This window comes from Microcebus murinus, chromosome 14, assembly GCF_040939455.1.
Source record: "Microcebus murinus isolate Inina chromosome 14, M.murinus_Inina_mat1.0, whole genome shotgun sequence".
In the NCBI taxonomy this organism is placed as follows: domain Eukaryota; kingdom Metazoa; phylum Chordata; class Mammalia; order Primates; family Cheirogaleidae; genus Microcebus; species Microcebus murinus.
This window is the reverse complement of record NC_134117.1, coordinates 79,069,925-79,093,239: the sequence shown is the minus strand read 5'-3', so window position 1 is coordinate 79,093,239 and position 23,315 is coordinate 79,069,925. Positions and strand designations below refer to the sequence as shown.

Genomic DNA, 23,315 nt, shown 5'->3' with positions numbered 1-23,315 from the left:
CCTGCTTCTTCCAGGCAGGGGACAGAAAAATAGCTACCGGCTCAGCCCTGCTGCTACTACCATTGGGGGTTGGGGTGACGAGAATTGGAGCATTGCTTGCCACTTCCACCTTCTTCTGTAGGGTGGGGGGCTGTTTGGCAGGTGGGAAATCAGCTATCCACTTGGCTCTGCTGAATGTGTGTTGGGGGGGTGGGCAGAGAGGTTTTCCATCTGTGTTTGGCTGGAGCGGGGAGGTTAGTGTCAAAATACATTGTCTGTCAAGCCCTTTTCTTTCCAATCTTTTTCCAGGGGGACCAGGTTTTTCTCACTTTTTTGGGGGGGGGGGTCTGTGATCATTGGTAGTTCTGGGCTGTAGGTTTTTCCCAGAACCCTGTCTGGGATATATGGAAAGCATGAAAGAAAACCTGGGAACTTGCTGTTGTTATTCAAGTCCAAAGGTCCCTAGGCAGTCTGCCTTTTCCCCCCACCTTTGAGGGGCCTTCTGGGCCTGTTAACTGTGCTATATTCAGAATGTGTTAGTGTAGGAGAGAGGACTTGGGAGAATTGGGAATACCCCATCTTGGCTGGAACAAGAAGTCCCTGTTTTAATTTTTCATCTATTCACATTCTTTTCCATATAAATTTGCATTTCTTTTACTAGAGGAAGGATGCAATTCCAAGCCCACTGATGCTTGGAATTGTAGGGTTGTACTGGTTCTGTTGCACTTCTCATGCCATTCGTATGAGAAGAACATGGCCTGGACAGTCCTCTTGCCCTAGGAAAATAAGGGACATGTGGAACAGATCTGAACCCAACTTGTGGCCCAAAGCCAAGCCCAATTGTGCCCAGCCTAGATCATCCAGTCCCCAGCTGGCCTGCAGATGCACGAGCACAAAACAAGTGATTGTTGCAAGCCACCACATTTTGGGGTATTTTCTTTTTACATAGCACTGTGAAAATAGCTAACCAGTACACTGTCACACTTTATCTTAGGAACTCACCTCCACATATCATAGGCCTCCCTGTTGCATGCAACCTCACACTTGCACATACACACTGCTATGGGCTGAATGTTTGTGTCCCCCCAGAATTCATATGATTCATATGTTGAAATCCTAACCCTGCAAGGTGTTGTTATTAGGAGGTGGGACTTTTGGTATGTCATGGTGACGGAGCCCTTATCAATAGGCTTAGTGCCCTTATAAAAGAGGCCCGAGACTCCTTGCCTCTTCTGCCATGTGAGGACACAGCGACAAGACAGCCACTTACGAGCCAGGGAGCGGGGCCTCACCAGACACAGAATGTGCCAGTGCTTTGATCCTGGACTTTTCAGACTCCAGAACTGAGAAATAAGTTTCTGTTGTTAGTAAGGCACCCAGGCTGTGTTCAGCAGCCCCAGGCAGAGGGAGACATGTGCTTTCTGTACCCCTTCCTCATGTTCACCCCCTTGTTCACAGAACCCCACCACGTTTACTGGTTTCCTCCTGGGTGCCTTGCCTGGCTCAGGGCCCAGCCTTTGTCCTGGCCTCCTAATGGCGCTGCAGAGTAGGGTGATTGCTCACCGTGCTAAGGTGAGAGCGCAGAGGACGAGGACGGCAGTGGCTTGCCGTGTGCTGGTGAAGGGCAGAGCTGGGACTCAGACCTGTGTGATGGCTCAGGAGCGCTGTGTCTTCTCAGGGCGTCGCACACAGCACAGGCCAGAGTGGAGGGAAGAGGGTTCCGTGTGGCCCCTTCGACTGGCCACCTAGCCTAGCCCATGGGGGAGGGGCTCTGACACAGAAAGTCAACATCAGTCTGAGCAGGGTTGGTGGTAGACCCAGGCCTGGCCATAACAGACTCCAGGGAAAGCTGAAGAAATCACAGTAGCAGCTGGAAAGGAAGGCCAGTACCTGAGACTCCTTACCTTTCCTCCTGACTCTCCTGTGTGGATTACAGCACCTTCCCCAACCCAGATGGCCCCCACAGCAGGGAACACAAGACAGTCTCCTTGCAGATTTCTGTGGGTTCCAAGAATGTACCCAGCTGTCCCCAGGATGTCTCCAAATGCCATGATGCCATGGAGATAGTGCAATAAGGGTGGTCTCATCCAGCCCTCTTCACTCTTCATACTGAGGGTTGAGAATTGTTCGAGCACACCCAGGCAAGTGCGGAGGAGGGAGGAGGGAAAGAATCCTGCCTGGCTCTTGGTGCTGCCCTGCTAGGGGTCCAGGGAAAATGGTCTCAGGATGCAGAAACTCATCACTCCCGCACTTACTCAAATGCATTCGCTGCATGTACACTGTGTACATTGCCACACAAAATGCTGTTTCTCTGTAGGGCTCGGCCAGCACTAGCCAAGGAGAGTTTAGATGTTTCTGGCACCATGAATTCTCCCTCCTCCTTTCAGCTTCTCCCTAGTCCTGTGCTGTGGCTGCACCTCCCCACCTGTCTTCAAACTCCACCCAAAGACTTTTTAAAAGATGTTGGGTGCAGCCAGTGAAGGACACTGATGAGTAGATCACAACCTAAGGGAGGAATCCCCCTAATCCAGGGTCAGATGTATTTACATAGGGCATCCCTAACGATTTAGATTTTACACCAAGGAATTGTGGCTTTTTAGATGTTGTATTCAGGTAATAGAAATGTGTAAAAAAATATATATATCTGTATGGTGTGAGGAGGGTTGGGTTGCCAGGTTTAGCAAATAAATACACAGTATACCCAGCTAAACTTGACTTTCAGATAAACAGTGAACACTTTTTAAAAAAATAGAATGTGTGTCCCATGCAACGTTTGTTTTTCTGCAGTTCAATGTAGCTGGGCATCCTATATTGTCTCAGACAAGCCCTAGAAGAGGGGCATGCTTCTGAGAACTCCTCAGAAGACTAGAAGTGGATTTGCCATCTTGTAGGCTCACCAAAAGCTGGGCTCAGCCCTGCCTTCACCTTGGTCACCTGGCACAGAGAAAGTGGACACTGACAGTAGCTGTGTGGACAGACTCCATCCTGCTGAAGCCCCTTAGCAGAGTGTCCAACCAGACCTCCTTCCATGCTCTCTCTCTTTCCTACATCTTCAGCGAAAATTAGTACCTCTTCAGCTCTCAGAGCCAAAGGTGGGGTGTGGAGCCAGACAGATAGCCTGAGTTTAAATGCAGGCTCTGCCACCAGAAAACTGTGTGACTTGGAGGTTTATCGATGTCACCGAGTTCTGACTTCCAAGGTTGCTGCAGATTGTTTTTGTATGAGGCTGGCGTGTGAGATCTTGTACAGAAGGTGCTATCATAGTGCGTGGCAGTAAAAGTCAGCTTTTGTCACTGGCATCTCTGACTTTCAGATGGCAGTCATTGGAGGCATGACCTCAGAGCCATGACAGTGTCACAGGAGGACATTTCTTGCCTGCTCCAGTGTGTCTTCCCTTGCCCTTGCCCTTGTCCCCCTGTGGGACACTGCTCCTTGAGGCCCCTGAGGCTTCATTTCTTTTATCTGGGTTAATTCTCACAGCAGTCCAGGTGAACAGAGATTATTAACTGTTTTGCAGATGAGCAAACTGAGGCCAAACTCTTTAGCCTTCCTAAATCTTCCTCATCTGTTAAACAAATGGGGAGCAGGGTGACATCGTAATGGCAGCATTTTTTTGATCTCCCCAAATTGCTCATAAAAATGAAGGGAGTCAGTAGGGTAGCAGAAGAAACTTCCTCCTGGAACCAGGGGTCAGGGCATCCCCACAAATCCCAGAGGACGGATGGTGGGACCAAACCACCACCAGATTTTAACAGCTGCGCTAAAATAGTGAGAATCCTGGAGCCCAGAAATTGCCAACAAATAACGCAGCCCCGGAGAAGAGAGCTCCTGAGTGGAATTGTGGGCAAGCAGCCCTGAGAACACCGTGGGAACCTGGCAGAGCACCCTGCCTGGCTCCTGCACACGACCCAGGGAGCTGAAGAAGCCGGGGCTCTTTGGGGGAAACGGCTAGTTCCTGGCGACGTGGTGTGAGCCTGGGATGCCTTGTCCTGCCAGCGCACAGGGAAGCCCCAAGACCAGGGGCTTCCTGCCGTAAAGGACCCAGGACCAACTTGAAGCCTCCCTATTTCATTCAAACAAACTAGCTATAAAGGAAAGATGTAAGGCACTGAGGGCATTTTGGATATGTCAACAGAAAAGAAGCCAAACTCTGTAAAATAATTTTAAAGAGATTTACTTTGAGCCAAATTTGATGACCAGGACCCGGAGTCACGCCCAAGAAGCCTTGAGCAAGTGGACTTGGTGTGGCTGGATTACACTTTGGTTTTATACCAGGGGGGCAGGGGTTACAGGTGAAGTCACAAATCAATGCATGGGAGGCCTACATTGGTTTGGCCTGAGGGGCGGGCGGGGTGGCACTTACAGGTTATAGGTGGGTTTAAAGATTGTTTGACTTGCAATTGGTTAAAGACATGAAGCTTTGTCTAAAGGTTTGGAATGTTTTAACATAAGGAGCTGTTTATCAGAGACAAGCCACCTGACATAGGTTTATTTTGTAAATCAGGACCTGCAGGTTTGTCTTGCATAGCTTTAGGCCTATTAATGGATTACAAAGGATGTCTCCAAGAAGGGAGGGGGGCATGATGAAGCATGTCTGACTTCCCTCTTCCTGGCAGGCAATTTATTTTTATTTATTTATTTTTATTTATTTATTTTTTCAATCCAGTTATCCAGCTATAATATTTAGTTTTAGTATATTCCTTTGGCTAAGAGGGGCTCCATTCAGTCAGCTGGTAGGGGGATGAGCCTTAAGATTTTATTTTAGTTCACAAGGCTTAGCACAGGGCTTGCCATCTGGTGGGTCTTACCTTGCAGCCAGTCTCCACTGTTGTCTCCTCATTATGTGGGATAGTTAGTATCTGGGATTGTATTACACAGGCTGTTTTGTAAACTGATTTTTTTCACTCAAGAATATTTTGTGAGCACATTTGTTAGGGCCTAGGGACCATAGGTAGCAAATAACCTGCCATTACCTTCTGTATTATGCTTGCTTGCTTAGGAGAGTGGAAAATTTTCAACAGACCCTTATCTGATTCTGCACCTGCCATCTCGCCTCTGGTAGTGTGATTAAGTTTAGAAACTAAGGGGAAGGGCGGTGGTGCACGGTACAACTGCCCACAAACTATAGCTGCTAGGCCATGGTCAAAATGCCCCGGACCCCTGAGGTGCCTGACATACTTCAAGTACCTAGAGAAATGCACTTGGGCTTATATCACAGGATGCAGGATGTATTTCAACTAGGATTAATGTCCATAATTACGCTACTTCAGAGGCTTCCTCTCGGCTGAATCTTAGCTGTAGCTGGTGACTCCTACAAAACCCATCTCAAGGCTCCAAACCCCCCAGATTGTGCAAAAACAAGATAGAAATGTAAGATTAATGCTTTCTCTTGCTTTTGTAAAAGTGCCAAGGGACAACGGAAAGCCAATGTGGCAGTTTTGCTTTGGGAACCAACAATAGGTGCTGGTATCCCAGCTCTGCTCTTTTCTAGGTGAGGGACAGAAGACAAACCGAGTTCTCTGCAAAATGGGAATAATAACTGTACCTCCTTCAGGGGAAAGGATTCAGTGCAATTACATAAGCAAGGAGCTCTGCATGTCCATATGTAAATGAATGCAGGTTCTGGATCAGGCCCCAAAGTAAGGAGGGGGTAGTCCTCAGGTGCCCTTGTTGGAAAAAGGGGAATGGTTCAATGATGTGGTCCCTTTGGGACCTAGTGAAACAATAGTGATAGTGATCGTTACTGTCATCCCTACATTCACAGGCCTGGTGCAGACTTAGGTCTCCTGGTCTCCTGATGGTGGGTGTACCAATCCCATTTTTGGCCACATGGCTTGCTGTTTCAGATACTCTGCCACTGACTGACTTCACCAGCATGAGTCCCTCTCCACCATTACCTCCCCCCTTCCTGCCTTCTGAGCCCTGTGCCACCTTGGGGGCTTGGAGAAGATACTGCAGGAGCCACAATCTGAGGAATAAACGCAGCCAGTCAAAGGGAGACCATCAGAACATTTGCTCAGCATTCACGCTGTGTCTCTTGAGGAGCCTGGAGAGTTGTTTTTGACAATAATCGTCTCTCTTGTGACTTAAAACAGTGGAGTGTGGCATGAGATGATGATGGTTTTCTGTTTTAGTGGAGGAGTGAATGGACTTTTCAATTGTCAATGGAAAAAAAGCCAAGCTCTGTAAAATAATTTTAAAGAGATTTATTCTGAACCAAATTTGAAGGCCATGACACAGAGCCACTGCCAAGAGGCCTTGGACAAGTGGACTTGATGTGACTGGGTTACAGTTTGGTTTTTAAACATTTCTGAGAGGCAGGGGTTACAGGTAAAGTTACAAATCAATACGTGAGAGGCATACATTGGTTTGGCCCCAAAAGGTGGTGTAAGGTTTTTCGGCGGTGGCGAAAAGAAAAGAGACACAGAAAGAGAAAGAGTGGGGGGGCCAAACCACGTGGCTTTATTATACACTTGTGGACAAGGTTCTGGGGCCCCAAGAGCGGGCGCCCCAGAAGTCGCCGCAGTTTGAAGGGGCTGAGGCATTTTATACCCTTTGGGTGGGGCTAGGGACTTGTGGCGGGAAGAGCTGGGATTCTCTATTGTGACCTTGGAAGGTCGTTGAGAAATAGGAGGGGCTGGAGGTATTGTGGAATCCAGGAGCGAATCCAGGTGGAGATCTGGGTGTGGTTCCTCTCAGTGGGGCCTGGCAGTTTGTCCTTGGCAGGTCAGGTCACTAAGCGTTTTCTTTTTCCATCTAGGGAGGGGAGGGGGCCCCTGCCACCAGCCTTACAGGTGGGACATCTCAAAGCTGGGGCTTACAGGTTATAGGTGGGTTTAAAGATTCTTTGGCTGGCAACTGGATGAGAGAGTTAGGCTTTATCTAAAAGACCAGAAAGGATATGCTTAATTTAAGACAAATTAAATGAGCACTCTGGGAAGTCCAGACAGGAGAATATTTCAAGTTTAAGATAGGCATCTGTTAGGATGCTTGAGTTAAGATAGGGGCTTTTTATCTTTTAGGTGATGTTAATGCTATACCAGAATCAGGGAAGTAAACCACTGCTTTATTTGGTTAATAAAAGCTGCTTAGTGGGAATTTACCATTTGTCAGCCTGACCCAGCTGGCCTCCTTAGGAAGGAGTTTAAAGCAAAATAAAAAGATCAGAGTTCAGTCCTCACAATGAATGATGCTGGGCCATTAACCAGTCATCTGAAACAAACTTAGATCCATCACTTACACTATGTGAATTTTACAAAAACAAATCACAGATTATTAAGGGCAAAACATTAACAAACAAAACAAAACACAAAACTAAGTACTAAAATGAGTTGAATTGTGCCCCCATCAATGTCTATGTCAAGTTCCTCACCCTCAGTACCCAGAATGTGACCTTATTTGGAAATAGGGTCTTTGCAGAGGTGATTACATTAAGATGAAAACATAGTGTGCTCTAATCCAATATAACTGGTGTTCTCATAAGAGGAGGAGATGATATATGAAGACAGAGACACACAGGAAGGACACCACACGACGGCAGAGGTGCAGACTGGAGTGATACAACAGCAAGCCAAGGAACGCTCAGGATTGACAGTGACCAGAAACTAGGTAGATTCAAGGAAGAATTCCATACAGAGTCCCAGAAGGAACCAACCCTCTTGATGTATTGATTTTGCAAGTCTGGCCTCCAGAACTATAAAAGTGATTTCTGTTGTTTAAGTTTGTAGTACTTTGTTGCAGCAGCCTTAGGAAACTAATACAACCACCATCTAATTTGGGAACATTTCATCACCTCTAAAAAACTACATACACATTAGCAGTCATTTTCTATTCCTACCTTCCCATACCTCCTCCCAGCCCTTTTCCCCTAAAGCTGCTGGCAACCATTAATCTATTTCCTAATTCCTCTATGGAATTGCCTTTTTGGGATATTTTATATAAATACAGTCATACAATGAATGACATTTTGTGGCTGTCTTCTTTCACTTAATGTGTTTTCAAAGGGTTCATCCATGTAGTATGTATCAGTACTTCATTACTTTTATTGACAAATATTATTCCATCATTTGGATTGTGAACTAAAATAAAATCCTTTTTTTTTTTAGACCGAGTCTCACTCTGTTGCCTGTGGCCTCAGCCTAGCTCACAGCAACTTCAGACTCCTGGGCTCAAGCAATCCTGCTGCCTCACCCTCCCAAGTAGTTGGACTACAGGCATGTGCCACCATGCCCGGCTAATATTTTCTATATATTTTTAGTTGGCCAATTAATTTCTTTCTTATTTTTAGTAGAGACGGGGTCTCGCTCTTGCTCAGGCTGGTTTTGAACTCCTGACCTTGAGTGCTCCTCCTGCCTCGGCCTCCCAGAGTGCTAGTATTATAAGGGTGAGCCACCGCGCCCAGCCTGAAATAAAATCTTAAAGCTTGCCCCCCATGTGGAGGGAGATCATACATGCCTCATTATGCCCCCCTCCCTTCTTGGAATCATCCTTTGTAACCCATTAACAGGCCTAAGAGTATGCAAGACAAATCTGCAGATCCTCAATTTGCAGGACAAATATATGTCTGGTGGTTTGACTCTGATTAACAGTTCCTTATCTTAAAAACCTTCCAAGTCTTTAGACAAAGCTTCCTGTCTTTAACCAATTATAAGTCAAAGAATCTTTAAACCCATGTATAACTTGGAAGCACTCCACCTTCAAGATTTTTCAGGCCAAACCAATGTATGCCTCCCATGTATTGATTTATGACTTTACTTGTAACCCCTGTCTCCCTGAAATGTATAAAACCAAACTGTAACCAGCCATACTGAGTCCACTTGCTCAAGGCTTCTTGGATATGGCTCTGGGTCATGATCCTCAAATTTGGCTCAGAATAAATCTCGTTAAAATTACTTTAAACAGTTTGGCTTCTTTTCCATTGACAGGATATATCACATTTTTTTCTATCCATTCACTAGTTCATGAATATTTGTGTTGCTTCCATTTTTTGGCTTTTATGAATAATGCTGCTATGAATATTCATGTATAAATTTCATTTGTTTTCAGTAGATACTTAGGAATAAAATCACTGGATGATACAGTAAGTCCATGGTTAACATTTTGAGGAACTGCCAAACTGTTTTCCAAAGTAGCTGTACCATTTTGCTATCCCATCAACAATAAATGAGGGTTCCAATTTCTTTACATTCTGATGGCTTATTTCATTAAAATAAGAGCCAACATCCTTTTGGTGGACTAAATGGAAAAATATGATCTGGCTTTTTCCTGTCTTTTTTTTTTGAGACAGAGTCTCACTTTTGTTGCCCAGGCTAGAGTGAGTGCCGTGGCGTCAGCCTAGCTCACAGCAACCTCAAACTCCTGGGCTCCAGCAATCCTTCTGCCTCAGCCTCCCGAGTAGCTGGGACTACAGGCATGCGCCACCATGCCTGGCTAATTTTTTCTATATATATTAGTTGGCCAATTAACTTCTTTCTATTTATAGTAGAGACGGGGTCTCACTCTTACTCAGGCTGGTTTCAAACTCCTGATCTCGAGCAATCCGCCCGCCTTGGCCTCCCAGAGTGCCAGGATTACAGGCGTGCGCCACCACGCCCGGTCTTTCCTGTCTTTAGCGTCCTCACACATTGACTTTTTGCTGTTCCTCATATAAACAAAACACACTCTCTGTAGGGTCTTTGCGTTTGCTGTTTCATCTGCCTGGAACAGGCTTTCCACAAATGCACTCCTTGTTACCTCACTTTAGTCCTCTTTTGCTCATATAATTTCTTATCAAAGAGGCCATTCATCATAGCTCTACGTGAACTAAAGTAAAATTTTAAGGCTCAACCCCCACCAGCTTACTGAATGGACCCCCTCGTGGCCAAAGGAATATCCTAAAATTAAATTGTCTGCCAGGAGGAGGGTGGTCAGACAGGCCTCATCATGCCTGTCTGGAGACATCCTTTATAACCCATTAACAGGCCTAAGGGTATGCAAGACAATCCTGCAGGTCCTCAATTTACACAACACATGTATGTCGGGTGGCTTCTCTCTGATAACAGCTCCTTATATGAAAACATTCCAAGCCTGTAGACAAAGCTTCATGTCTTTAACCAATTACAATCCAAAGAACCTTTAAACCCACCTATAACCTGTAAGCCCCCCTGCTTCAAGATATCCCAACTTTTTTGGGCCAAACCAATGTATGCCTCCCACGTATTGATTTATGATTTTTTTTTTTTTTTTTTTATTTTTTTTTTTTTTTGAGACAGAGTCTCGCTTTGTTGCCCAGGCTAGAGTGAGTGCCGTGGCGTCAGCCTAGCTCACAGCAACCTCAAACTCCTGGGCTGGAGTGATCCTTCTGCCTCAGCCTCCCAGGTAGCTGGGACTACAGGCATGCGCCACCATGCCCGGCTAATTTTTTATATATATATCAGTTGGCCAATTAATTTCTTTCTATTTATAGTAGAGACGGGGTCTCGCTCTTGCTCAGGCTGGTTTTGAACTCCTGACCTTGAGCAATCCGCCCGCCTCGGCCTCCCAAGAGCTAGGATTACAGGCGTGAGCCACAGCGCCCGGCCTTGATTTATGATTTTACCTGTAACTCCTGTTTCCCTGAAATGAATAAAAACCAAACTGTAAGCCAGTCACATGGAGTCCACTGCTCAAGGCCTCTTGGGAGTGGCTCCAGGTCATGGTCTTCAAATTTGGCTCAGAATAAATCTCTTTAAAATTATTTTACGGTTTGGCTTTTTTGTTGTTGTTGTTGTCATTTATATTAAATAACAATCCTCTCCCACTTCTTGACCCTTTTGCTTTTGTTTAATTTCTGTCCTCTGGACCCCCATTGGAACGTAGGTTTTTGAGGAGGTCATTATTCATTTGTTCACTGTATTAAAGAGATGTTATCCTGACACTTGTTAAAAATGGCAAGGAAGACTTTATTCAGGACTACTGCAATAGGGGAAAGCGATTGCACTTAACTCTGAACGCAAAAGGCCCAAGTGGGGGTTTATACCAATGGGCAGAGTGAGGGAGTAGATGGAAAATTACTAAGAGGAACTTGGTATCAAGTGCAGGGGAAGAGGAGCTTCATTGGATATCAAGGGGGGGCGGTTCTTGATAAAGCGGTTTATCAGGATTCTTTGCTGAAACTGGGCTCATCAGACCAAGGTGAAGCACAGTGGAAAGGAAGATGTGAAGGAGCCTGCCTCAAGTGCAGTCAAGTAAGTGGCATGTAGTGGGGCTTTCAGCAACCATTGCCAAATCTGCAAAGCAACGCCCGTCCTGAGAAATCTTCTTTTAAAAGAAACGTCCTAATTGAACAAAAGAGATACATTTTCCTTCCTATACTTCCCAATTTCTGCAGTTTATAAGTTGAAAAAGATATTTCTTTCTAGAAAATAATACATTTGTTAAAATGGAATCAATCTTGTTTCATTTTCTCTGTCAGCAAATGGTGAAGAAATAACATTTTTATGTTCTGGGTGCCGTACTTTTCTGATGTGCTTTTTCTTCGTTTGAAATCAAAATAGGATTATTTGGAAACAAATAAGCAATCATAAACAGCTATCCGAAGTAACAAAATATGCCTCTCATATCTTCATCAGAATGGGGCGGGTGCCAATCTTGGCAGCACATTATAATCACTTGGGAGCTTTTAAAAATCCCGACGCTAGGACCACCACCGGGACGACCAGCACAGAACCTCCGGCGCGGGGACCCAGGCGGTGCCAGAGCGCCCAATACGCAGGCCCCAGGGCTCCAGACCACACTTCCCAGAGGCCTCCGCGGCCACTTCCGCTTCCGGCCCCCCGCATGCGTGGGCGAGCGTCGCTGGCCTGGTTGGCCGGTCGACACCTCTGTGGTGTGCGGTTGCGCAGCTCCGCCGCCCGGCCCGGTGCGGGAGCGGCCGCCGGCGGGCTGGGACCCTAGGGCCTCGGCCCTGGCGGCTGCTGCCTTCCTTCCCCAGCGGCAGGCGGAGGAGAGAGCGCGGTTGGGAGCGGAGGGCAGCGGCGGCTGGGCCCACCCGAGGTGGCTGCGCCTGCGGAACGGCCGCCTGGGTCCGGCGCGTCCCAGAGAGCATGCGCCTTGTGCCCAGGCGGGGAGACGGAGCCGCCAGCCAGATGGTCCGCCCGTGTTGGCAGAGGTGCTAGGCCTGGAGGGCCGGGGTTCGCGTTCCAGGCCCTTTCTTCCTGCCCGTACCCGCCTTCACCTGTCTGCCGCCCTTTGTAGGGAGTAGGGCGGTGGTGGGTGGACTCGTCCATAGGGCTAGTTGTAGTTTGCATGGAGTGACGACCTCACGTTTCCTTTCTTCTTTCCCAGATTGGTTTATGCAGAATTCTCTGCCCTTGCCTGGGAGAACAGTTCAGGATGCAGATGGCCAGAAGAGCCCAGATCTAGGCAAGTCTGATTTTTCCATTTTCTAAGGTATCAACAAGCGTTTCAAAGAGAGGTGGGGTTTATGTCTCTTGCCCAGAAGATGCTCTACCCTGTGTATGGACCAAGCTGCCTTACCAATCCACCTCTCTCTCTACTGTCATCCCTTCAGTTCATTCTTTTCTACCCATTACATAGTCACGCACCAAAGAGATTGTGCCACTTACGTTTTCTGCTAGAAACTGAAAAATACTTTGCAAACTTGTAGACGATGCAAACTGAATACATTTAACATATACCGACATAGACTAAAGAGTCGGTGAATGATACACATGGCAGGGATGGCAATATTCTCTTGACCTTTGGGTGGGGTGAGGTGGGGTGGGGCATTTTACTTCCTTCTGAAGAATAAATGAAATTTGCATAATTTCAGAGGATGGGGAAACTAAGGGAAGGTGCTGCAGCCTGAGTGAAGTCAGTATGACCCAACCATGAACAGACTGGCCCGAGAAAGTTGGAAACATTAATGATTCAGAATGTCAGGCTGGAGTTTGCCTTTATCGTGGAGAAAACTGGGTTTTGAAGTTTTTGAGAAGTTGACAGGAAGTGATCAGCATTTAGAAAGGAAATGATAAATATTTGTACATTTATTATACAAGAGTAACAAAGAACACTTAAAAATTAAAGATCATCATCATTTCTACCACTCTAACAAATCAAATTATTTCATCTGAAACATCTTTGTATATGTATTTTTTAGGCTTACTCATTTTTTTATTTTAATATTTTATAGCCATTTCTTCAAATTTGTGACAGTTTTATTACCACTTTTTACAGCTGCCTCTTATACTGTACCTTTAACCAACCCTGGGACTTCGAGCAATTTCTTCCAACTCTCTGAACCTTAGAATCCTTAACACATTAGATGCAATAATACTTGTATACAGTTGTGGTGGAAATTCAGAGAGATAATATATATATTAGGGTTTAGCATTGTGCCTGGTATATACTAAGTTGTTACTGTTATGAAAAGCAATTAAATTGTTTTTCTTTTTTAGTATTCTGCCCCAGAGTCAGACCATACTCTTCCTAAATTCTAGAATAAATCAATATCACTTTCCGTGTTTTTTCAGAGTTTCTATTCATGTGTTGATGGAACAAATCCTGGATACTTCTAAATGTCAGGCAGTGTTTTAGGCCAGGAGGCAGCAATGACCCAAGCTGTCAAGCCCTCCTGGAGCTCACATTAAAGAGGAATACAATCCTGTCAAGTGGTGAGAAATCCTGTGAAGAAATACGAAGTGGGTCACGTGATAGGGTGGTGAGAGAAGAGAAGGAGGACAGAGAAGACCTTTCTGATGAGGTGACATGAGCAAAGACTGATGCAGTGCGGGATGAGCAAACTCCATGTTGGAAGAGTCCAAGGAGGGCAGTGTGGTCCAGTGAGGGGTTACAATCTCCCCTCATTCTCTGGTTTTCCAGCTTCTTGGCTTTTGTCTTCATTCCTGTGACCATCAGAACTGTGAGAAGTTGGCCTTAAAGGTCTTGCTTTCCTTCTTCTGTGGAGCTATCCTGGCTCCCTTCATCGGGGGGATGGTACAAATGATGGTTCCTGGATGAGCAGAATTGGGTTTGGTTTTGCAGGGACCACTGACATTTGGGGATGTGGCTGTGGCCTTGACCCAGCTTGAGTGGAGGCACCTGGATGCTGCTCAGCGGGCCCTGCACAGGGATGTGAGGCTGGAAAACTAGGAATCTGGTGTCTGTGGGTAAGCATGTCTTTCTCCTTGACTCAGAATTGCTCTAGTAGGCAACTTTGTGTTTTCTCAAGGCAAATGGTTTGGGTTATTGAAAAATCTTGAATTATTTCTTTTTAAAGCATTGGCTCATAGGCCCTCAGGAAGATCCGAGCCACACAAGGTTTAAGATGGGCAGCTTTGTTATGTGGGCTAGCCCCGTTCTCTAATGTTTCCATGTCAGGATTCATCTGCCTCCAAAAAGAGGAGCTTCTCATCCTCAAGGAGGGCCCAGTATTCTAATTGACTTTCCCTCTATCTGTATTACTGCACGAGTTGGGCATCCTTGATACTAACCTCTAGGCCTCCCTGACCTATCCATGCTCCTTGTAGACCCTCAAGTTGACACTGAGGTCTGGGATGATCCCTTGAGTTCGTAACCATAGTCATGTTTCTTTTCTCTCTATGAACAGGGCTTCTGTGTTCCAAAACTAATTGCTCAGTTGGAACAAGAGGCAGAGCCCTGGATGGAGGCCTGAGAGGTCCCAGTGGGGCCTTGTGCAGGTGAGTGGAGTTGGAACCATTCTAGTGGCAGCTCAGCACGCTGGACAGTGAGGAGGGGCTCCTGGGAGGAAAGCTCATCTTGGCACCCCTATTTGCAGAAGGGCTGGCCGTCAAATGCTGTTTTCTCTTTTTTTAATGCTATCCTCATGTCAAGTGCCTTGCCATTTCCTCCTCAGTCTTTGCACTCCCGTGGAGAGCTGCTTTCTTCCTGAGGGCCTCAGGCCTGTGGTTTCTCCCCAGCACCTTCCAATCCTCAGAATTTTACTGTGACTTTCTCTCTCTGTTTTCAGGTGTTCATCAGGCTGTCCTTTGCTTCTCTTGTTTCCTCCCTGCTGGCAAGCTTGCTGGTTGACTGTATTCCACTTTCTAGCGACAGTGGCAGATTCCATACATAAGCAGAGGTTCCTAACTCCCAGGCAGTTGCTATCTTTGGCAAACTGATGAGGAAGCATTTTCTTCCCTTTTCTCATGGATCTTATTTTTCTTCTCAGCTATCCTTAGCTTTTGGCTCTCATTTTTTATCTGTGTATACTTTGCATCTGTTTTCTGTATGTCACTTTTTCTGTGTCAGAGTTCATTTGTAAAACTTTAAATATTAATGCTTCTCTCATCTAAAATATTTATCCTGCCAGTGTCCCTTCTTCTAAAACTCTGTCATTTACTCTATATCATCCTCAGGGGATCTTTTGTAACTGTATTTCATGTAAAATACCGGTCATACATAATCTTGCTTAATCTAGGTTTTTGCCAGGGGTGGGGAAGGATGCTTTTGAAGTATGGTAATTCCTTTTATTCTCCCTATGTTTAACATTCCCCACCCAAATTCTTGTGTAGGTTCTTTATATAGAAACTGTGTAGTAACTCAGTCTTCCTTATTCTTTGTTCTTTGTTTTAATTTTGATTGTTATTTGCAATAGGATGTTTAAAAGTTTGATGTAATAAAAATAAGCAGTGTTTCCTCTGGTATTTCTTTTACCAATTGAGAGTACTAATAAGTCTTTCTGTAAAACCTTCACAACTATTCAATGTCCTATGATTTTTTCTTGTCTTTGTGTGTGGACATGTGCGTGTGTCTGTGTATTCCCTGCTATTTGTCTTAAGAAATGCTTATGGTACAAAATTTAGATGGTTCAAATGATATGCAGTCTCCTTCACATGCCTTCCTAATCACCTAGTTCTCCTCCCCAGAGACATCCTTTTGTACATTTCTTGTGGAGATTTCCAGACATGATGTATACTTTGTGAGAATATACATTGTTTTTTTTAAAGCACATGGTAGCACACTATTCTGCATCTTACTTTGGCACTTATGTCATGGAAATCATTTCACATAGTTATATGATTTAGAGCTGCTGTTTTCCTTCTTAATGCCTGTATAGTGTTCCATTTTATGGATGTCCTATAATTTATATAATCAGTTCTCTTTACTGGCATAATAACTATGAACAGTGTTGCAATGATTATCTTCCTACACATCAGTTCTGTATACAAGTAAATTTATAGTGTACAAGTAAATCTGTAAAATAAATTCTTAGAAGAAGAATTACTAGGTTAAAGGGTAAGTATATTTTCAAGTTTGGTGGCTATTTCCTCTATTCATAGAGATTATACACATCTATACTCCTGACAGGGTATGAGTGCCAGCTTGATCATAACTTATCAACAGTGTCTTATACTTTTTTTCCCTTAAAATCCTGCTGAAAGAAATAAATGTCTTATCAGTCTTTGCCAATCTCACAGGTGAAAATAATTATTTTATTGTAACTTAAATTTGCATTTCCCTTATCAGGAGTGTGGTTGAACATGTTTTAACATTTTCAGGAATCCTTGTATTTCTTTTTCTGAGAACTGGCTCTTCCAGTCCTTTACCCATTTAACTGTTAGATTATTGGTCTTTCTTATTATTAATGTGGTTCTGTATGCATTAATGAAATTATATGACACATATCATAGATTTTTAAAAAACTTGTTTTATATTGACTTTTTAAAATATTAAAGATAATGATGGATATGCTTGTCTTTTTGTGTCTTTAATGTACTATCAAAAGTGATCTGCAGATTCAATGGAATGCCTACTAAAATACCAACATCATTTTTTGCAGATTTAGAAAAAATAATTTTGTAAGTTACCTGATGCTTTTGCCTTACAGCTCGTAGGTGCCTCTGGAACTCCCCTGTGCTCATTTCTCCTTTCTATCCTCTCTCAGCTGTTTAGTTCCTGCTGGCGATGTCCTGGATTCCACTGGTGTCAGACCCTGTGGACCACTCCTGATCAGCTATCACTCTCTGTTTCCTTCATTCCAAACCTCAACTCCTCTAATGGGGTGGTCCAGCAAGCCTTGACTGTAGTCGTCCATCTTGTCCTGGATCTGTCTTTTGAATCTTTAATTCCTTTTCCCTTTTGCTTTCCTTAGGTTTATTTACTTTTTCTTAACATTTTTAGTTATTTACTTAATTCATTGAATTTTCTTCTTTGTTATTTATGTAATACAAATATTTAAAGTCTTGAAGTTTTGTCTGTACAATGTTTTTATTGTATTTAATAAGTTATAACATATAGTGATTTCGTTATCATTTTTTAGATATTTTGCAATTTGTGTTTTGATTTCAGTGATTGAAATGTTAAGAGACTTATAAGCTAGCCTTTTCTTTGTTAAAGCCTACAAAAGTTGGTAACCAACACTAGGTCAAAAAATAGAACATTGGCAATACCCCGGTAAATCGCATGTTGATTCCTCCAATCATTATCCATTCCCCTTCCCCTGAACTGACACTAGTTTATTTTTACCTGTTTTCAAACTTTATATGAAGTTAAATGGAATCATAGAGTGTATATATTATTTTGTCTGGCTTATACATAACATTTTGTGGAATTAATCCATTTCTGTTCATTTTTTTGCTGTGGTTCAGTGGTTTTTAAAACTCTGGTCTGCGTCAGATGCATGTTGAAGTGCAGTCACTGGGTCCTACCCTCCGAGATCATTATTCATCACGTCAGGTGTGTTGATGCTGCTGCTGCTGGTCTGGGGAGCATGCTCCAGGAATCACTGCCATGGAGTATCGTACTATGTGACTGTAGCATGGTTTCTCTCTTATATTCAAAGATTTTTCAGCTTTTGGCTATAAAAATGCTATTAACATTCTTACACATTTAGTTTGCATGTGGGTACATTTCTGTTGGGCATATACGTAGGAATGGAATTTCTGTTTATAGGGTGTGCATATATTCAGCATTAGTACATGATGCCAAATAATTTTCCAGAGTTTTGTACTAATTTATATTTCTGTCATTAGTGTATGAGAATACTCATTGTTTCATATTCTTTTTTTTTTTTTTTTTCTGAGATACAGTCTTGCTTTGTTGCCCAGGCTAGAGTGAGTGCTGTGGCAATCAGCCTAGCTCACAGCAACCTGAAATTCCTGGGCCCAAGCGATCCTACTGCCTCAGCCTCCCGAGTAGCTGGGACTACAGGCATGCGCCACATGCCCGGCTAATTTTTTGTATGTATTTTTAGTTGTCGTGGCCCGATTACAGGATGGGGGAGACACAGAACATAAAATAACGACACAGACACACATGGACATGACAATGATTCGAGTCACCAATGCACCGGTCGCTTTATTTTTATACCCCCTAGACCCAAGGTTAGTTCTTGTACGTGAGCATCTGAGCATAGCAGTGATATCAGCCAATTCTGAAGGTGTTTCAAAAGGGAACAATTTCCCATGGTCTCAGACCTCAAAACGGTTACTAAAATTCAGTTGCCAGACAGAGGTCAAAAGCCAAGGCCGAGATAGGCAACATAAGACAATGCAGCCATTTGAAGTGCTTCTTGGTCTCAATCCCAGGCAGTGGCTCCTCCCTGGCTCCCATGATTGTGCCTGTTTTAGGTCGCCCCCCTCCATGGGGAGTCTTACCCGTCATTGACTACCAACCATCAATTGGGGGCCAGTTCTTGGGAGAGTTCTTCTTATTCTTGTTCTCACGGCCTCCAGACTCCCACCACGGGGCCCTCCGTGTGGGAGTTGGGAGCATTTGCTTATGTGCAACAACTCAGGCCTCTTTTTTTTTTTTTTTTTTTCTTTCTTTTTTGTTGGCTGAAAGAGCTACTGAACTCAGGCCTCTTAACAAGTCACAAAGCAGCAACCGTGTCTGAAGAAAATGCTTACTACCGCTGCGTCAGGCAGCACACGTGCATTACAGGCTGTAGTGAATGATTAGTATAAGGCATAACACCAGAATCAGCCCCCAACATTAGTTGGCCAATTAATTTCTTTCTATTTATAGTAGAGGCGGGGTCTTGCTCTTGCTCAGGCTGGTTTCGAACTCCTGACCTCGAGCAATCCACCCGCCTCGGCCTCCCAGAGTGCTAGGATTACAGGCATGAGCCACCGCGCCAGGCCTTGTTTCATATTCTTGCTAAGACTTGATAATGTCATTTTTTTGAAGTTAGTCATTCTGGTAGAGTATATCTCATTGTGGTTTTAATATCCATATCCTTGATATCTAATGAGATTGAAGATATTCATTGGCCATTATATATCATCTTTTATTGAATAACTATTCAGAGAGCCTATTGCTAGATGTGAGGATGAGCTGGCTGTGACATCTGTCATCCCATTGATTGCCAGGGTTGATTTGGCTGATCCAGTTGGCTAGGTGGCTGTCCTCTTCATCCCTCACTGCTCGATGTGCATCCCTCTTGAAGCTGTGCACTCAGTTGAAGAGGATGACCTTCACTATTAGAGGAGGACTGTTCTTCCTTCAAGGATATATGGATAGCTCTGCTCCCCTGTTAGAACCTCCAAACAAGCTCTCAAAGAGCCTATTGTTGATTACATGTATAGTGTCATCTGTTTCTGTGTGGTTTGGATTTTCACTGTTAATGATCTTTTGATGAATAGAAGTCCTTCCAATTTATCTATGTTTTTCTTATTGTGTCTTGCCTTATTAAAAATACTTATTTTAAATTATGTATTATTATTATTTTATGTTCTTCCTGTTTTTGTTTGCCAAGCTCATGAAAATATTCTCCTGTGTTAATTTCTAGAAGCTTTGCTGCTTGCTTTTTACATTTAGATCTATCATCCTCTTAGAATGGATTTTTGTGCATGGTATGAGGTAGGGTTTGTTTACTTTTTCCCTCCCAAAATGTGCTAATGCAGTGTCTCCTTTTCCTCATTGCTTTGCAAGGCCACCTTTATCACAGAATAAGTGTCCCATATGTATGCCTTTCTCTTCATTTGACTAATTTGCCTCTACCTAGCTTTATAATCAGTATCTTGTCTCAAAAAACAACTTAAAAAAATAGCAACAGGATCTTGCTCTTTCTCAGGCTGGTCTCAACTCCTGAGCTTAAGTGATTCTCCTGCCATGGCTTCCCAGAGTGCTAGGATTACAGACGTGAGCCACAGTGCCTGGCATATAATCAGTATCTTGATACTGCTGCTGATCTGGGGAAATTATCTCTAATCCTTATACATTAAATAAATATCCCATCAAAGGCCTTTGAAGAATTTGGGCTATTTCTTAGTTTCACATTTAACTTGCATTTCCTTGAAAAAATAAATCTCAGCTCTAGTATTTGATGTATTGAATTTTTCTCAAGAAATAAATAATAAAGATATAAAAATTTAAGTGTATATATATACATATGTGTATATACCCATAGATATAGTAGATATAATTTATTTTTATAACAAAAAATGCATTCAGTAAACAAATTGGTCAGTGATTGTTAATTTTACCTCAAGTTTGACTCCATTAGATTTTGAGAATATTCTTGTCAGAATGATTTTTCTTAGTTTCTCTTGAATCTGGTGTCTGTACTTTGTAAACAGCTAGAGAAAATGCATATTCACCTTTTGCCTTTTGATTGGTATGTTCTTTTTTTGTTCTTTTTTTTGGAGACAGAGTCTCACTCTTGTTGTCCTGGCTAGAGTGCTGTGGCATCAGCTTAGCTCACAGCAACCTCAGACTCCTGGGCTCAAGCAATCTTGCTGTCTCAGCCTCTTGAGTAGCTGGGACTACAGGCATGCGCCACCATGCCTAGCTAATTTTTTCTATATATATTAGTTGGCCAATTAATTTCTTTCTATTTATAGGAGAGATAGGGTCAGGCTGGTTTCGAACTCCTGATCTTGAGCAATCTGCACGCTTCGGCCTCCCAGAGTGCTAGAGTTACAGGCATGAGCCACTGCACCCGGCCAAGATTGGTATGTTCTTTATTAGATATGTTAAACATTTAAATTAGGTTGTTGGCCTGAGAACTATTTTGATTTCTTAAATTTTTTTTTCTGTTTTTTCCTCTGAGCCATTAAATGTTGGTTCCTTGTTAAATTCTCACCAAGAAATGTTATTCTTAAGTTCTTGGGGACATCATAAATGTTCTCAGATATACCACCTCCAGGAATCTGCTCCAGTAGGAACCATGGTTTGCTTTGGGATACTAGGTGTTTTTCCCTAAATTTGTGTTTATTCTCACATTGTCATTTTTGTTTTTTCATTTTTGGTCGATTCCTGTGTTACCTTCTTAACTTACCAACTTCTTAGGTGCTCATTACATTCCTTAAATATAATGTTTACAGTACAAGTTCCTTTCATTTCTTTGGAATACTACATATGTCTTATATCTTTAGTCTTGCCATCTGTTCTCAGCAAGAATCACAAGTGTGACACACAAATAATTCTACATAACCCTTAGTTATGTAGACTAGAACATTATCCAGGTCTTTGTGCAACTCTCATTTTCAGCATTTCAACATAGAGAACATTTGAATTTTTAAAATTTTCTTTCAGTCCAGAAGTACTGTTTTGAAACAAAGATGTCAGCCCTAAAGCAAAATACTTCTGAAGGATCTGTTCTGGGAGAAGGAACAAAAAATGTCATGATGGAAAGAGACCTGCAGTGGGAGGGCAGAAACTCCACAGAAAAGAAGCTCTATAAATTTGAAGAATGTGGGAAAGTCTTCAAATATAATTCCTCTTTTGTAAGCCACCAGAGAAATCATAGTGTTGAGAAACAACATAAATGTAAAGAATTTGGGATAGCTTTTATGAACAGTTCATCCATTTTAAATCATCATTAAAATTTATGTAGGTAAATAACGTTATAGATGTACTGAATGTGGGAAATTTCTCAAGAAGCACTTGACAGTTATTAATCATCAGAGGATTCTTTCCAGAGAGAACCTCATAAATGCAGTGAATGTGGAAAAGCTTTCAGGAAGAACTGTATCCTTTTAAGTCATCAGAGAATTCATACTGGTCATAAACCCAAATGTAACAACTGTGGGAAAGCTTTATTCCAGAATACAGACCTTACTTGTCCTGAAAGAATACATAGTGGAAAGAAGCCTTTAAAATGTAATGAATGTGGGAAAGCTTTCATGGATAAGTCAACTGTATTGGAACATCAGAAAATCCATACTGGTGAGAAACTATCGAGGTAATGAATGTTGAAAAGCCTGTAGAAAGAGTTTAACTTTTATAAGTCATCAAAGAATGCCTACAGAGGAGAGACCCTACGACTGTGGTAAATTTGGTAAATCTTTCAGGTATCGCTCATCCTTTACTGAACATCAGAAAACTCATGGTAGAAACAAACCCTTTCAGTGCAATGACTGTGGAAAATTCATACTGGAGAAAAACCCTATCACTGTACGAAGTGTGGGAAAGCCTTCTGGCACAGCTCAGGCCTTGTTGAACATCAGAGACTCCATACTGGAGAAAAACCTTATAAACGTAATGAATATGGGGAAGCTTTCCCCTAAAGTTTAGCACTTAAACAGCATAAGAAGATTCATAACAAAGAAAGCCATCAAATATATTTAGTGTTGTAAATCATGAAGAACTAGTTTATTCCTTCTGACCATCATAGATGAAACATTCAATAAAGTACACATTTAACAAAAATATTCTGTGTATCTCTATCTGATAGAACTTATCACTTGTGATGATATTCATTGTGAGGTTTGTACTAGTGAAATATTTGAAGAAACTATCTATTGATGTGGAAATAGTCATTATAGAATATTGTGTGCTACTTGAAAGGAATGAGTTAGAGCTCTAAATAGTGTACAAAGCTGGGAGTGGTGGCATGCTCCTGAAGTTCCAGCTACTAAGGAGGCTGAGGCAGGAGGATCCAGGAGGCCAGGAGTTTGAGGCTTTAGTATGCCAGGATTGTGTCTGTGAATAGCCACTGCACTCCAATATGGGCAACATAGGGAGACTCTATCTCTAAAAATAAGGAAAAACAAAACTAGTAGAAATGCCCCCATGATACTTTGTTTAAAAAGCAAGTTGCAGAAAATTATATATTACTGTCTTATGTTTTTAAAAATGATGCTATTTTTGCTTATACATATATATTATATGCATTAAAAAATACCTGGAGGCCGGGCATGGTGGCTCACGCCTGTAATCGTAGCACTGTAGGAGGCCAAGGTGGGTGGATCACTCAAGGTCCGGAGTTGGAAACCAGCCTGAGCAAGAATGACACCCTGTCTCTACTAAAAGATAGAAAGAATTCAATTGGCCAACTAAAAATATACAGAAAAAATTAGCCGGGCATGGTGGTGCATGCCTGTAGTCCCAGCTACTCAGGAGGCTGAGGTAGAAGGATCACTTGAGCCTAGGAGTTTGAGGTTGCTGTGAGCTAGGCTGATGCCACGGCACTC

The 23,315-nt window shown here is 43.1% G+C and overlaps 1 pseudogene; it reads left to right on the top strand.

Annotated features, from left to right (window-relative positions):
- Positions 1-11,765: 11,765 nt before the first annotated feature.
- LOC105878994 (uncharacterized) lies at positions 11,766-22,551 on the top strand (annotated as a pseudogene).
- Positions 22,552-23,315: the final 764 nt, after the last annotated feature.